The sequence below is a fragment of the Falco punctatus genome (assembly GCF_963210335.1).
Source record: "Falco punctatus genome assembly, contig: scaffold_103, whole genome shotgun sequence".
Classification (NCBI taxonomy): domain Eukaryota; kingdom Metazoa; phylum Chordata; class Aves; order Falconiformes; family Falconidae; genus Falco; species Falco punctatus.
In genome coordinates this window covers 254,412-270,005 of record NW_027660142.1, presented here as the reverse complement: position 1 = coordinate 270,005, position 15,594 = coordinate 254,412, and the positions used below count along the sequence as shown (strand labels likewise).

At 45.3% G+C, this 15,594-nt stretch overlaps 1 pseudogene across 1 annotated transcript; it reads right to left on the bottom strand.

Moving 5' to 3' along the window:
* Positions 1-284: 284 nt before the first annotated feature.
* LOC308057845 (epoxide hydrolase 1-like) lies at positions 285-15,245 on the bottom strand (annotated as a pseudogene). Its single transcript has 9 exons — positions 15,091-15,245; positions 8,671-8,884; positions 7,726-7,906; positions 6,713-6,943; positions 6,198-6,327; positions 4,803-5,002; positions 1,959-2,067; positions 1,506-1,631; positions 285-540 (listed from the first exon to the last, which is right to left on the bottom strand). The product of its transcript is annotated as an epoxide hydrolase 1-like (transcript).
* Positions 15,246-15,594: the final 349 nt, after the last annotated feature.

Sequence of the window (15,594 nt, the reverse complement as noted above, 5' to 3'; positions counted from 1 at the left end):
GATCAAGGGGCTGGTTTCTTTCTACTCTCTTCCCCAGATAAGTGCAGTGTTACTGCAGTAAACCGTTCATGTATTCTGTTACACTTGAACTATGAGTGCAGCAATGATACGGTGCCGGGAGTGAAAGAAGACAAGTTGCTTATTTTGGGGTTTTTTCTTTTATTCTTTAGAAAAGCTTTAGAGCTTCATTAACAATTTTAGTACTGTAATGATTATCAAAATGAAATGTTGTTTTCTCTATGTGATTACATTGGATTTATTTGATCCCTCAAAGTGAAGGTTCTGCTGGTGGCAGAACAACTTGCTTCTGTTCTATATATGTATCTAAAGTGCATGTTCACAGCTGTTCCACCTTTCTGACAAAGTGCATGATGTCTTGTGCCAGAAGCTTTGGTTCCTCAAAGGCAGCAAAATGCCCTCCACGTGGCATGTAAGAGTAAGTGATGATGTTCTTGAAGACCTCCTTTGCCCAGACCCGTGGTGTATGTACTAGCTCCTGAGGAAAAAGCTGCAGTCCCTGTGGGAACATACACTGCAAACCTAGAGGACATTAACTAAGTGCCTTTTTGAAAAAAGTCCTGGGGAAATTCTATAAAAACCTCCTGACTCTAGTAATTGCCACAGTCAGCTGGCAGAGCTTCACCGCAGCGACACACTTTGTGGTTTGTACTCTGCTGAAAAGCTTTGCTTGTATTTGAGTCTCCTTGAGTATGAGAATATTATACCCAAAACCGTAAAGTAGAGCCAACTTCGCACACGGTTCAATCTTGAAACGTTTCCTATTTTTAAACTTACCTTGTTTTACAGTTTTGCGATAAATGGCAAGACGCATCACCTCTTTGTGACAGTCAGAAATGAGCCTGCTCAAGTTTACTTTAGAATTTATAGTACCAGCGTAACGAATGAGTTGAGGAAAGGTAAGCTGGCTCGGTCTACAAAGGAAAAGACTCTTCTATTTGTTTGTGTGATCAATCACATGGAATTCCGTTCTGCAGCATTTTCTGGTCAGCCTCTCTTATAGTCATCTTAAAGTCAGTGGCTGTTAGAAGGTGCTTGGTTTGTTAGAAGGTACTGCTCTCCAGATTGCTTCCCCAAGTTTGTGCTTAACACTTGTAGTCATTAGTTTTATCCACCACTAAGCCGTATGCTTCCTAATTCAGTTTAAACGTCTCTCTTGGAAATGCTCCTGATTTTCTGTTTTGTTTTAACTGAACTGAGCCAGAGATCACATTTGTTTGGTGACTAAGTATATAGACCTGTAGTTTGAACACAAGACTGAATATAGTTTGATATGTCCGCTGCATTGTCTTGGCTACAAGCTACTTTGTGTGAATTACAGGTTCAAAAGAAAAATGACTCAACTATTTTTATCAAAAGAAAATAAGAACTTAGATTATTTTTTTTAACAACTTAAGTTTGCTGTTTTAAAGTAATCTAAATGTTTATACAGGCAAACGTGGTTCAATCTCGTTTGCAAATCTTTCTTACACCTACCACTTCATTACCTGGCATCACCTGTTAGACCAGGGTCCTTGGAGATGTTCTCCTTGTAGAATCGCATTGAGGACACAATGGAGGATGTCACGCAATAAATCATCACATTGGCCAAAAGCTCATCAAGAGTGTATTTGCTATTGATAGAAAAAGATGAAGACGTTTCATTGGAAGCTGTTTCTCAATACGCTATATTGGGCTCATGCCCTGAATAACAGTTGTTCTTGTTCTCCACTTGTTTTCAAGCAGCAAATTAATTGGCACCCATGTGCCCAGAGCAAAACTGCCCGGTGCTGAAGCAGTAGTTTGCAGGCGGTCTGCTGTAAGTTTACACTACTACTTGTCATGTGTAACCTTTCATGCTCAAAATTCAGCTTTGGCCAGTCTTTTACCTATCTCCTCATTAGTTACCATTGCTCATTCTTTTAATGAGTCCTCTCATGGAAGAGCACCTGTTTTCTTACCTTTCCAAGCCTCCATCATCTTTATGCAGAAATGATTTATCTCTCCAGGTAGAGAATTTTTCCAATATATATGCAGCAAGCCCCCCAGGGGAGTCATTCAGTCCACAACCTAATTCAAGAGAAGAAGAGAACCATTGCAGTTGCCTGGCATTGCAAATACTTCAGTGGGAGTTAAACTGGACTTACATCAATTCTTCAGAGTTTTCTATGAGAATTCAGTAAAGAGTGCGTTTTACTAGCCCTGGTAGTACTTTATTCTTGAAAAGTTCACCCCAATGGAATTTTGGCTATAACTGACAGCACTATAAAGTTGAGCAATTCCTATACAAAAGAAAATAGGAGTTAAGAAAATCCTCTGGGCTTCTTGGTAATGTGTGGCAGAAAGAGCAAATTCAGATGTAAAGGGATTACACTCTGAAAAGAAATTTCAGATAAACTGTTTGGGAGCACTGTCCTGCTTAGGATGGCTAACTGGGACCCTGAGTGCTGTTCACTTTCTATGTAATTTAAACAACAGTGGAGTGTTGTGTATCTGCTATCTGCTCCTGCCTTTGGGGAATGCTAACAAACATTATAAACACAGCATATTATATCTGTGTTTTAACCTGTAAAACGGGTGGGGATTACTTCAGCAGTGGTAGAGCTTGCCTTGGGAAAATTCCTGTACCACACTCCAGGCTGTAGTTTTACAGTATCCTTAGAATTGCCTACTCTCAAGTGTATTTTAGTGTGACTTTAGCACTGAATGACTGCGTAGAAGATGATGCACAATGTGATTTCAATTTAATAGTGGACATAGTTAATGCAAAGTAAGTTTGTGCATTGGCACAACAGTTTCCCTGTGCTGTCAGGCCTAAAGTGATTTGCTACACATCAAAGTCATGTAAATGCTTTGACCAGCAAAGGTAGGGCAGGCTAAAATGTGCCAGCTAACATATGACCCGTCTGGAGGTGAGCATTTTCTGAGCTGAAAGCTGTCTCCGAATCACTGTATTCAACTTTCATGGACTGGATGCTCAGAAATACCAGTCTTGTTTGCAGCTTACTAATGATTCAACCTGTACACATCTTAGGTACCACAGCTTCTGGTGAGTGAAAATACTGTAGCTTTGCTTTAAACCTGCCTAATGAGAACTAAACTGATAATATAGATATTTTTTGAGACTAAGCAGGGAATATGTATTTTTTCCCCCTATTTATTTTCTGCCTTTCACAGTGTGCTACAAAATCCCTGCTCTTCTTTTTTTCCAGGTTAAAGAGTCCTAGACTACGTACAGTGCTTGTAGGGAAGCTGCTTGGTCACTTTAGGTTTCTTTTTCTCCCCTTCTTGTATTCTTTTGATTATAAAATATATTAATGAAACAGGGGTGGAACAGATTCTAAATATCATGGATTTAGTGTTTTGTCTTACTCTCTTTTTGCTTTCTTTAAGAGTTTGTAAGATTCTTTTAAAGTCTGAGCTGGCTGACGTTTCAAAGCACTGTCCTTGACTCTTGGATTCTCTCACATAGCAGCAACCAAACTAGAGCCCATTGTGATTTTCTTCCTCTGCTTAAATTGCTTTGGTCTTTGTTGACATCAGTTTTTATTGGCCAGTTTAATCAACCAGTCACTTAACTGCAGAGAGTTACCAAACCATTTATCTTTAGATTAAACCAAACCCTGGATAGGTGTCAGATTTTCACTTAACCATTAACTTTTATCTGTAGAGAAATTAAGATCATATTGAAAGGTACGGGTGCCAGCACAGATTTTTGTGATACTCTCTCTCCCCTGGAACTTGCTTACTTATTTATATTCATGAATTCTCATGTTAACTAGTTATTAACCCATGAACTTAATCTTTTTCTTAAGGCAGTTTAATGTCTTTAAGAACACTGGGGGAAGGAACCTCAACAAAAATTTTTTTGGAAATTAAATATGTTCCATTACTAGATCCACAGCTTCTTGATCCTGCCAGAGCTCTGATATTTGAAGCATGATTTCCCTGTGATATTATCACCTGTAAATGAATTCTCCTTTTAAAAACATTTCTGCTAGTTTTCTGATCAGACACTAGACATACTGGTCTTTGTTTTTCTGGGGGCTGTCTTCATTGTTTGGCTTTTGAAAAGAAAACCCCAAAAACCCCAACCTGGTATCTGGTTTGTCTCCTTTTATTTCTCTGATATTGCAATCAGTTCAAGCAACAGACTAGGCATTAGCTGACGTTTCACTTTGAGTTTCCTCTTTTCCAGTTAAATGCCAGGATGGGGTGCTATTCCTTCTATGGTCTCCGTACCTGATGCCAGTCTGAGACAACTCTGCTGTCTTTCCTGATGAGGGTTTATTTCAATAAAGGAATACCCCATAATCTTTGATAATATTATACAAATAAATCATGTAACTTTTCTGAGATGGCCATACCTTTCTTCAGACTCCTTATCTACTGGTCCCACTACATCATGCTTCTGGCTTCAGGTATTATGGCTGTGTCTACCTTTCTGCAAGTTTCACATTGCACTTGCTTATGGTATTTTTCTTGTTTTCATCCACATTTATTTCTAGAAGCTTCAATGTCAGGGTCCTGTGCTTTACTTTAAGAGGCTTTTTGCAAAGGGTTTCTTTGCCATAGAGAAGTGGTATGCCATTTAACAGACCTTGAAAAGTGATATTTGTAGTCTCCGTCTTTCTTTAAGCGGTTCCTTTTCACTTCCTTTTACACAGCTCTTGTCCCCATGTCTTGCATTCAGTCACCAGAATTCATTGCTTCTCAAACATGGTTGGCTTTTGTTCAACTATGTGTTTATATGCCTTAAGCAGTCAGTATACAAAGTTCATAGTGATATAGAGAAGGTTCATTACCTGCAGTGTCTGGTTTGGTGGCTTGGATGTGTAAGTATCCAGACTCTCGCAATAGTTCATGTATATTCTTCTGGATGAAAGGATACATACGTCGAACATCTTCCCTAGTAAAGCCTATGAGCCATGGTATATAAGCCCCAAGCATCACGGAAATCATCCTTCTCAAACCTTCTCTGCCAGCGAAGATAAGATTCACAGATCTGAAATCAAGTTAATGAATAGAAGGTTAAATCAAGCCATTTTCTGTTTCCAAATTTTCTAGAAAATAAGTCTGACGGGAGCTGTAATAGAAGCATTTCACTAAGCCAAATACATAAGCCCTTCACATTTATCGTGATTTCCAAAAAAAATTTGGGAGAGTTAAAAATGGTACAGCTGGTGCCATCTCCATCCAGGAAAGTCCTATACTTCGTGGTACTGATCAGCTGCTGAAAGGCTGAGCTCCTTCCTTTTCTCCCTGCCAATTTTAAATTTATCTCCTTCCTGATTTAGAATGATGATCCTTGAGGTCTCAAATCAAAATGCAGCAGAGCTTACTTCCATGCCTAGTGAAAGAGAAGCCAAACAGCACTCCATTTTTCTCTGTACAACTCTTCCCTAGATAAGGGAGGCCAACAGCATCCTGGCTTGTGTCAGAAATTGCGTGGCCAGCAGGACAAGGGCAGTGATGCTGTACCCAGCACTGGTGTGGCTGCACCTCGAATACTGTGTTCGGTTTTGGGCCTCTCACTACAAGAAAGATGTGTCCAAAGAAGAGCAACGGAGCTGTTGAAGGGTCTAGAGAACAAGTCCTATGAGAAACAGCTGAGGCAACTGGGCTTGTTTAGTCTGGAGGAAAGGGGGCTTGGGGGAGACCTTCTTGCTCTCTAAAACTACAGGAAAGGAGGTTGTAACAAGGTGGGTGTTGGTCACTTTTTCCCAGGTAACAAGTGAGAGGATGAGAGGAAATGGCCTCAAGTCGTGCCAGGGGAGGTTCAGATGGGATATTAGGAAAAATTTCTTCACTAAAAGGGTTGCCAAGCATTGGAACAGGCTGCCCAGGGAGGTGGTTGAGGTATTTAAAAGGTGTGTAGATGTGGCACTTAGGGACCTGGTTTAGCAGTGGACTTGGCAGTGTTAGGTTTATGGTTGGACTCAATGATCTTCAAGGTCTTTTCCAACCTAAATGCTTCTATGATTCTATGAAATTTAGAAAGCGTGAGAATGCAAATACCACTGTCAATGCAAAGCACGTGAATATGACTGAATGCACAGGGGTGGGGATACCCCTGGAGAAAACAAAGCAGAAGGCGATGAGAGGCAGGGCAAACAGAAGGCAGGACCCGGACCGTGGAGCCAGAAGGTAGGGTAAGAACTGGAGAAACCTTCTCCGCACTGATTCCCTTTGCTACTCACTGTGGCAGCATCTGGGCCATGTTTGTGGTAATAAGAGATCCCCAGTCTTCTCCCTGTAGGTAGTATTCTTTGGAGCCCAATCTATTCATCAGCTTATGAAATTTCCGAGCAGTTGCTTTGCTGTCAAAGCCTGTAGGTAAAGAGAAACAGAGGAAACCTGTTTGTCTTGGTGTATCATCCCCTGGCCAAAGATCATGGTCTGACAGAGGCACATGAGTATGCTGCTGTGTAAAGGCACAGTGTGCTATGCTGCTCTGCCTTGCTCCTTGGCAATACAGTGAACACAAGATGGAAATTCAGTGGAAAGTGGATAAAGTGGATAAAGTGGAAAGCAGACCTGGTTTCCAGCTACCATTACCTTCCAGATCTCCACAGCCAGCCCCAGAGCCTCAGCCACATGGGTGTTAGTGCAGAGCCAAGCATCTGCATTCACAAACTGCATTCCCTGGTGAGGGCCAGGGATGACTGAGGCTCCAAGAACCTGGCAATTCCAACAGCGCCTTTTCATCGCTCACCTTTCTGGTGTGGTGCCTCAGAGAAGCCATATCCTGGGATGGATGGGCAGATGACCTCAAACACCATGTCACCCTCATTCAGGCCATGCTCAGCTGGCTCTGTGAGTAGAGCGATGGTCTTGTAGAACTCGTAGAAGGAGCCAGGCCAGCCGTGGACCATCAGCAGAGGTTGAGCAGCTCAACTGTGAGGGACATAGGAGGGCTTCACGTGGATAAAATGGATATCAATCCCTGCCACACATCCAGACAGATAAATTAAAGCCTTAGTTCCATCACAGTTTCTGTTCCAAACTCTGAAGAAGGAGGGTGGCAAAACTGTGATTAGCATTCACAGCAGAAGGTACACAATCAACCCATGGCAAGAAGATGCCTAGCTGAAAGGACATGCCTGGTATTTTACCTGTGTCTCATCTTTTACTTACAGACAGAGGTATTGATCCCAGTCCCAGTTACTGGGGTCACAGGAGACTGAGCATCCACCTCCTGAGAAATTGGTCTTACAGTATATAAGTACAGCTGCACTTCAATGAATAGCATAATGCAGCTAAGACACGTGCAAAAACATGACTAAATTACAAAATGTGTGGGTGATAAAAAGAGAAACATGGAAAAAGTAAGCGCAGGATATAAGTTTAACCTGCAGATCACTTATCTAAAGTCTGGCTAACCTCACCTGGCTAAACTGGGTGGTGGTGGTGGATATTCCAACCTCAGGGCCTGGGTAAATTTTACAGTTTTCAAAGGTGGCTTCAAGGCAATAGCAGAAGAAAACCTCGTTGTTATTTAGTGCAGGTTCAGAGCCAGATGAAGCCCATCTTCAAGCAGATCTAATCTTATCACCACTGTGCAATGATCTTAATCTATAGAGGGTTACTAATAACATAGCCTCCACTACTGATCCTTCATTAAGCTGTTATGCACACTGTTGTCTTAATAGAGTAACCTCTTAAAGCCCCCCATTCTCTCTGTGCATTTCAGAGTGAGACCTGCTCAAGCCACAGAGACCCCCTCATCTTCAATGGTGGTTCGGAAATGGGGATATTTGTTCAGGATTTCCACTTGCTTGCGTCGGTCAAACGGGTTCCTCCAGTAGGCCACCACCTTCTGCAGGTAGCTGGAGGTGAAGCCGTAGCGGAAGGCAGCCCCTTCCAGCTGCGGTGTGTAGCGGGCCTGCTCCAGGCGGCGATGCAGGTCCTGCGGACAGGAGCTCTTGCAAGGCTGGCCAGATGCCTGCATGTGCCCTATGCTAAGGCAGGCATGAACAGGCTCTCCTGGCTCCACCGGCTTCTGTGTCTCTCTCTGGGACACCACAAGCCCTCCTGAAGCAGTGCCATACTCTGTATAACTTCCTGAATCATTTATATGGAGAATATATTTCTCTACAGGTTAGCAGTTCCCCTAGGGCACCCAGGAGTAGTGGGTTCTACGCTTGCCTTACTGCTAACTCGCTTTAGGGTTTTGGGCACTAGGAACTTGCCAGCACTGCCAGCTGAGAGAAGAATAAGCAGCTCAGCCTGTGCTACCGACTGCTAGTTGGCCAGATAATTAGTGACAGGCTTGTAGGGACAGAAGGAAGGACCCCATCCTTCTTCACCCTTCCAACCCTGTCCTCTGCGGAAGCCCCTCAGTCCTGCCCTACTGGTGCCTTTGCTATCCCGGTGCCCTCCCACCCCATTCCACCACTGCAGACCTGCTGTCAAATTCTGCTGCTCAAAGCATGGCCTTTCTGCAGGAGCAGCCCCAGGTTGCATTGAGAGTCTGTGGTCTCAGAAAGCGTAAAGACATTGCAGTGTATCTGAGCTCAAATCCCATTCATAAAGGGCAGTGAGCCAGAGCATCATCTAACGGACCTGCGCTGGCTATTGCCCCCAAGGCATCACCTCAAAGCAGTAAGGTGGGTGATGAACTGGCTCCACCTCGCAGCTTTCTGCCCCTCCTTACCTCCCAGGCACGGGCACCTCAATTTCTTTGTCAGATGTTTCAGTCTTGAAGGGACAGATACTTTCATCTTCTTTCCCTTTTAGAGGTCTTTCATCTGAGCCCCACCGTCCATTGCCCATTTCAATAGTCTTGATCTTGTGTCTAGACCTCAGCCAGTAAACCAGCATCCCTCCAACGCCCAGAGCGGCCACAGGGACCAGGACTGCATTCCTCTGAGAACATTTGAATGACCTGGGGAGGCATAAAATTGTTTGCGCCCAACAGAAGTGTCAAGGGTAAAGGGACTATGCTGAGGCTTGTAGTCACATTGGTTGGACGTGAGTAACAAACCCCATGCAGTCAGCAGGGGCTGGGTGTTTCTGTTATTTTTGAAGATCGCAGGCAGGATTTGTGGCAGGGTTACATCTACCAGTGTTTCTTAGGGACCTTAAGCCTTTGCTGATCAGGACTTGTTAATCACAAGGCTTCTCTGTCCCTCTCCTTATGAACCAGGTGTGCCCTGGGAGACAAGGATCAGTAGGATCTGGATCTATCTGTTTTAAGGCAGGTACTGAAATGAATGGGATAGTAGCACCTGGACAGCTTCAGGAATAAAAACTGCACAGAGTGGGCTGAGGAGCAGAGACAAGAGTTTTCAGCTGCTGGAGACAGCTGGATGTGCTAGACATGCCCCTTGACTGTGCTACATACATAGCTCCCCTACAGATTCAGTCATCTTTTAGGGCAACGCTAGCCCTCCACCATAGCTGTCCATAGGTAAAGGTCTCAACTTGTCTGTCTGGTGCCTCTTTTTCTTACCTAGACAGCAAAGTTTCAGACTTTCTTGAGGTGTGGGAGCTAAGGCGCCAGAGCTGGATTTAACAGACAGACAGCAATGTTTTAAAACCGTTCAAACCCTTCAGCAATCAGTCCTAAATGTAGTGTCCCTTCCCATCCCCCTGACCTGTGCCTCAAGCTCTCCACCTTCCCTTGGGGATTAGCAGAGCTGTCTGGGGCTATTGCAGGGGGCTCAAAGAAGACTGTGAATGAAGATTTTTTGTCATACAGGGTATGGAAGGGACTATGCTGTGCCCCAGCCCAGGTGCTAATAAAAAGTGAACTCCTCAGCACAGAGCAGCTATTTCACTTACCTGATCCAGGACAAGGTGCCATCCCTAGAAAATGGGGGTGGGGTGGGAAAGATTCTTGGTCTGATAGTGTTGTCTGAATGGTACCATCCCTTGGGGATGGTGTAAGGAACATCCCCTGCCAGCACCATTTACCGCGCAGCCATGGGATCACAAGCTGTTCAGCTGGCTGGCAACAGAGACAGTGTTTCTGGGCTGTGTTTTAGCTAGATAGTTTGTCACCATAATATTCCCGCCTTCAGCACAATTTAGATAAAAGGCACTGAACAACTGGGTAGGTGTCCTTGCGGTGTTTCATCCTACAGAGGGCTGTGTTACTTCAGCCAAGTAAATAGTTTATTTTGGCAGCTGTGTAGCGATAGGTGCCCAGCCTTGGCAGGGGACTTCCAAGCTCAAGGGTTACTCTGCTGCCAGCCACGTGGTACTCATCCTGCCCAGGGCTGGCATGAGGAGCAGCTTGTGGGACCCTTCCCTGTTCAGGTTCAGTGAGCTGCTGTACCTTTGCTACTTCCAGCTACTCCTGACTGGATACCAAGCTTTTAGGTCTCATCTGCCCGCAAGAAAAAGGAAACATCCTCGTTGGTTCTCTTTTAGCCTGGTAGATTCTCTTGCAAGAAAAGCAGAATCTAAAATCTACCAAAAAGTTAGAAGCAACAGAGAAAGTCTTGTTACTCTGCAGCTAGATGAGGGAGCTGTTTGGTGTCATAATTACGATGCCCTGAGACAAAAAAAAATTAAAAAGGACAGGAAACTCCATGAAAAACCAAATCCACTGGGTGTTTCCTGTTGCCTGGTACCCTTTCCCACTGCTACCTGTGATGCAGAACACAGTGCCTGTACTGGACACCCCAGCAGTAGTGAAGGCAATTGGGTAATTGATCTCTGAGACAGTCTATGTGATTTTTAAGGAAGTATCTCCTGAAACCACTCCCAGACAAAGAAGACCAAGAGCTCCTAAGAGCAAACAGTGTCAGCCTCCACCTCCCTGGAGGCTGAGTAGCTTATGCAACAAGTAATAACAACCCCCTGCACTTACATCCTGGAGTTTAGTGAGTCAGAGGCACGAAACCAGTTATCACGGCAACAGCACAAACTCGGCACTGCTAACAAAGCAAGCATGTCCCAGAAACAGCTCTCTGAGTGGCACAGAACAAGGCTCAGTCTTATAAAACCTCCTCCCTACCCATGCTCAGGAAAGCTCAGCTGCATGCTCCCACCCACCGATGGCCTGGTGGACCCCACCGGGCCTTTCTCCTGCCCCAACCCTGGGGACCCCTGTTTAGAGTCCCTCCTCCCTGTGCCAAAGAGATCTCACCAGGCGTTTGGAAGCATCTCCTGCCACATGTCCGCTCCTCCTCGCCTAGCCACAGCTCCCAGCGAAACAACCCAGGTGTCTCCTCTGCTGGCTTTCTCTTCCGCAGCGACACTCTCCTGGTGACAATGCAAGCTACATCAACCGTCAGTGCCACCTATTGCCTAAACGTGCGCTTGCAAATTAAGTTCAGCAAGAGACAAATGCCAGGTCCTGCACGGGGAGGGAACAGCTCCGTGCATCAGCACAGGCTGGACGCCAGATGCATAGAAAGCAGCTCTGCAGAGCCTGGCCTGAGGTCCTCAGCTGAGCCTGAGTCAACAAGGTGCAGCAAAGGCCGGTGCGTACAGGGCTAGATAGCAAGCGTGTTAGCCAGCAGGCTGAGCGAGGTGATCCTTCGCTCTCTTCAGCACTTGTGGGGCCACATCTGGAGTGCCATGTCCAGTGCTGGCCTTGCTGGCAGAGGAAGGGCTGGAGTGAGGCTGCCCACCCTCGGTGGTCAGGGCCACCAGGCTGCTGGGGGGCTGGAGCCATGTGGTGTACCAGGAGAGACAGAGAGACCTGGGCTTGTTCAGCCTGGAGGAGAGAAGGCAAAGGGTGGGGTCTTACTGCTGTCTGCATCTACCTAGTGGAGAGTGTAGGAAAAATGGACCAAGAACAAAAGGCAATGGACGCAAATTGCAAGAAGGGAAATTCTGGTTAGATGTGAGGAAAAATTAGTTCACCATGGAGGTATTCAGACACTGGGACAGGGGCCCAGAGAGGATGTGGGATCTCCATCCTTAGAGGCAATCAAAATTTGACAGGAACAAGGCACTGAGCAACCTGATCTACCTGAACCTGCTCTGAGCAGAAGCTGCGATGAGCTGACCTCCATGTGTCCCTTCTGACCTGTGCATCGTGTGGCTCTATTCCATGTGCACCTGTGATCTGCAGCAGCCCAAACAAAAAAGGAAAAGTTGCTTTTCATTTTCCACAGAAATCAATGCTTTGTTTTAGCTCATTTTTAGACTTCATTTCCTTCATGGTTAGTAAAATCTTACTAGGTAAAGGCTTCTCTTTCCTAAATTGTGTCCTTGCTGTGCTTCAGTCCAGGAATAACTACATCTTACTGTGAGAGAAAATGATTCCTATCTCCATGCAACGCTCTAAGCGAAGTACCATCACCAGTGAGCTCTGTGATGGTTAGGTCTCATACCGTGACTTCATATGCAGCCACTGTGCCATCAAAAAAGAGTCATCAGGAAGAAAAGCTTGTAAATCCTTCATTTGGTCAAAGTTCAGTTTATTGCTACACCACAGCTATTTCTGGTTACATCCGTCTGGGATTACTTAGCTTTAAGGTTCTATTTCCCAAACAAAACCAGCTCTTTTGAGGCCTCTTGGAAGATGATATCCCTGATTGCAGAGGGACTATAGTCAGCAGACAAGAGAATTATTAGCAACAAGAGGAAAGAACTACAACCCATGTGGAAGGTAGCTGAGGACCCTGTAAAGAGCCAGGTTGAGGTACTGCAGGCTGTGATGTCGTCAGTAGACAAAAGAGACCTCGAGGAAATTCTGTTTCTTACTTAGCACTGGGAAAAAGCATAAAGGCTGGTGGAGGAAGGACTGGCTTAAACAGCTGTGAGTGAATTTATCTATACCAGGAATGTGGGAGAAGAGCCAGCAGAGCTAGTTACAGCTACAAAGAAAAGACAGAAGTTGCTGCTTTCTGTATAAAAAGCTTGGGAAAGTCAGAATGGCTTTTACTTAAGATACAAGGTGACACACCAAGGCCACTAATACCCTGGGGCTAAAAGGCAACACCTCACCACCACCTTCACCCCCGATAAATCTGGAACAGCTGGGATGCCAGGATCCCATCTACTGAAATGCAGGGGATGTGCAGGAGTTTTGTGTGAGTGCTGGTGAGCAGAGATCAAAGGGTTCCCAGAGGAAATTCCATCCTGGGATGCAGCAGCAGTGGAAAGCAAGGGGTTTTTCCCCTCCTCTCTTACAACCTCTCGAGGCCAAAATGCACAAATTCAGGCAGAAACTGCTTGCTGGAGACAGCAAGGCTGCCTCCCACGAGATTTTGATGCATGTCTCATAAATGGAAAGGGGAATCCCACAGGAAAGGACCTGCAAAAATGTCTCAGAGCATCTCCCTGCATTGGGGCAGGATCCTTTATTCTTAATGACAGACGTCTTAGCAAACCCATTTTTAAAAAGCCCCTTCGGAGCACTATTAGAAAAAATTCTGCCTCTGTCCCAGTGCTGTGCTTTTGCTGGTTCAGCTGCTACTCTGGCATGGGAAAAAAAAAAAAACAAACCAACCCAAAAGGAGAGAGAATAAAATTTGATACACTGAATCTCACTATTGCACCTCTGTCTAAACTTCCAAATGTCTAAACTTCCCACAGTCCCTGTGCGACAGGCATCATTTTATAAAGGGATTTCATATGTTCCCATTGCACAAATCACATACTAACAGAAAGCTTGTTTCCTATGCTTTTCTCTTGCTCTTGTCACTGATCTGCAGGATCACCCCTGCAGCAATGATAGAAAATACAGACATGGAAATGTTACCGTAATGTATTTTTTCAGCTGGTTTAACAGCTGGATACAAGCAGGAGGAGCCAAACACAACACAACCTGCCAGCTCTCCCAGACCCGTTAGCTACTGCTGGTACAGTGTGACCTGCTGCTGGAGAAAGCACCCAAAGGCCAAGCAGTAGTTCTGCAAACACTGGGTGCCCTCTTGTGGGAAAGAGGAGCTCGCAGCACCAGTAATAACACTTTTTTTTGTGTGTATTTGGGCTTTTTTCTATTTTGGACTTTATGTGTTTCTCGTTGCCAGTTTCACGTAATCACAATCCAAGCCTCATCAATGCCATTAATACTGAAACCTGAAACACAGGGAGGAAAGCTGGTGACTTCTCATTATGAAATGGGCTATTGAACAGGGGTAAGAATGGAGCACAAAACCTTTGAACGCAGCTCTTTTATAGCTTGAGATGCTGTGGCAACTTGGAAATGATTATTCTGACCTTTGGAGCCGTTGCAAGGCCCTTGCTGGGATTTATGGCCCCAACTGTAATGCACTGCCCTTCACAGAATCATAGATTCATGGAATTGTTGAGGTTGGAAAAGACCTTTTAAGATCACCAAGGCATCATCTTACAGCATGAAGGCATTGCTGCGTAATTTTCCTTTTGCATGCACAAGATCAGGTTCACTGTCTTAAGCATTACTAGAAAGCAAATGGTGCTCATTAACAGGGGATCTTTGTGAATATGGTCTCCTGACTTATACCAGGGACCAGCTCTCTTCTTTTTTTTCTGGTCGGTGGCCACTACCAGTGAGCTGCTGGCCAGTGATGTTGCAGGGCAGGACAACTGGAAGCTTCAGATCTCTCCTGTGCTCTTCCAGGTTCCCGAATTTGAACGTTATGTTCTTCCTTTGCTTATAAGGAAGGTCCTAAGGCTAACAAGGATTTCATGTGTTATGCCGGATCTTTGCTCCTACAGGCCAAAGACACTGAACGCTGTATTTCCCTGCATGACTCCTGAAGGAAAATGGTCCCCATGGTCCAACAGGTCCAAGCTGGGACTGTCCATGCACATGCAACTCTTTCCAACTGGTATTGTATGAAAAAAGCCATGCCCAGAGATGGGATTAGATGGGGAAAACTGGAGATCTTACCACGTGTGGCTGTGTCCTTGGGGTTAAGGGAAAGCCCCCAGCACATCGCCCTACTTGCAATGGACAAGCAAAGTTTTCACCTTTCCAGTGAGGTCTCAGGACATTCAGCTGGTTGGTGGGAGATTTGTTTGGTACCAAAGTCGACTCTGGCACTGAATGGCAGGCTCTGTGCTCAGCCTCAGTGATCACGTCCCTGGAGGAAACACTGAGCTCCTAAGCACCTCCAAGCTGTTAGTTCCTCAATCTTACTAAAAAGAGCCAGCTCAAACATCTGAGAGCAGACGGCAGCAACACCTTGCTCCTGCCCTCACCGGTAGCCAGTCCATGAGGCCTCTGTGCTGCTCCATGGTATATTACATAAAAGTCGGATTGCAGGAGCAATGAACAGCTTGGGAGAGCCCAGGACAATCTCTCCAACCTCTTCCTCCCCCTCCACAAATGCTCCTTTCTTGCGCAGAAAGCCCATTCTCATTGCTGAATATACCTTCCCCCTAACATCTCTTTAGTCCTCTGCTCTGCACTGTATGCTGAAGAGAAGTTACTGTTTTCCCAGCTGGAAATGGCCCCTTCTCTGTCTCCCTTATTGTCGGAAGACCTCACAAATGTTTCACTGCTACCTCCGGCAAGGACTGGCCCCTTCTGTTGCTAATTAGGGAGCTAGGAGGTTCCTCCAGGCACTTCCCAGTGAAACTGAGCCCATTAAATGAATGGCAGGCAACATCTCTGGGGGTGGGGAGCAAAATTACACAACCGCTGCTTGGAAATAGGCAGTTTGTTACGCGTGCTGGTTTTAGAGACTCAGCAACATTAAAAAC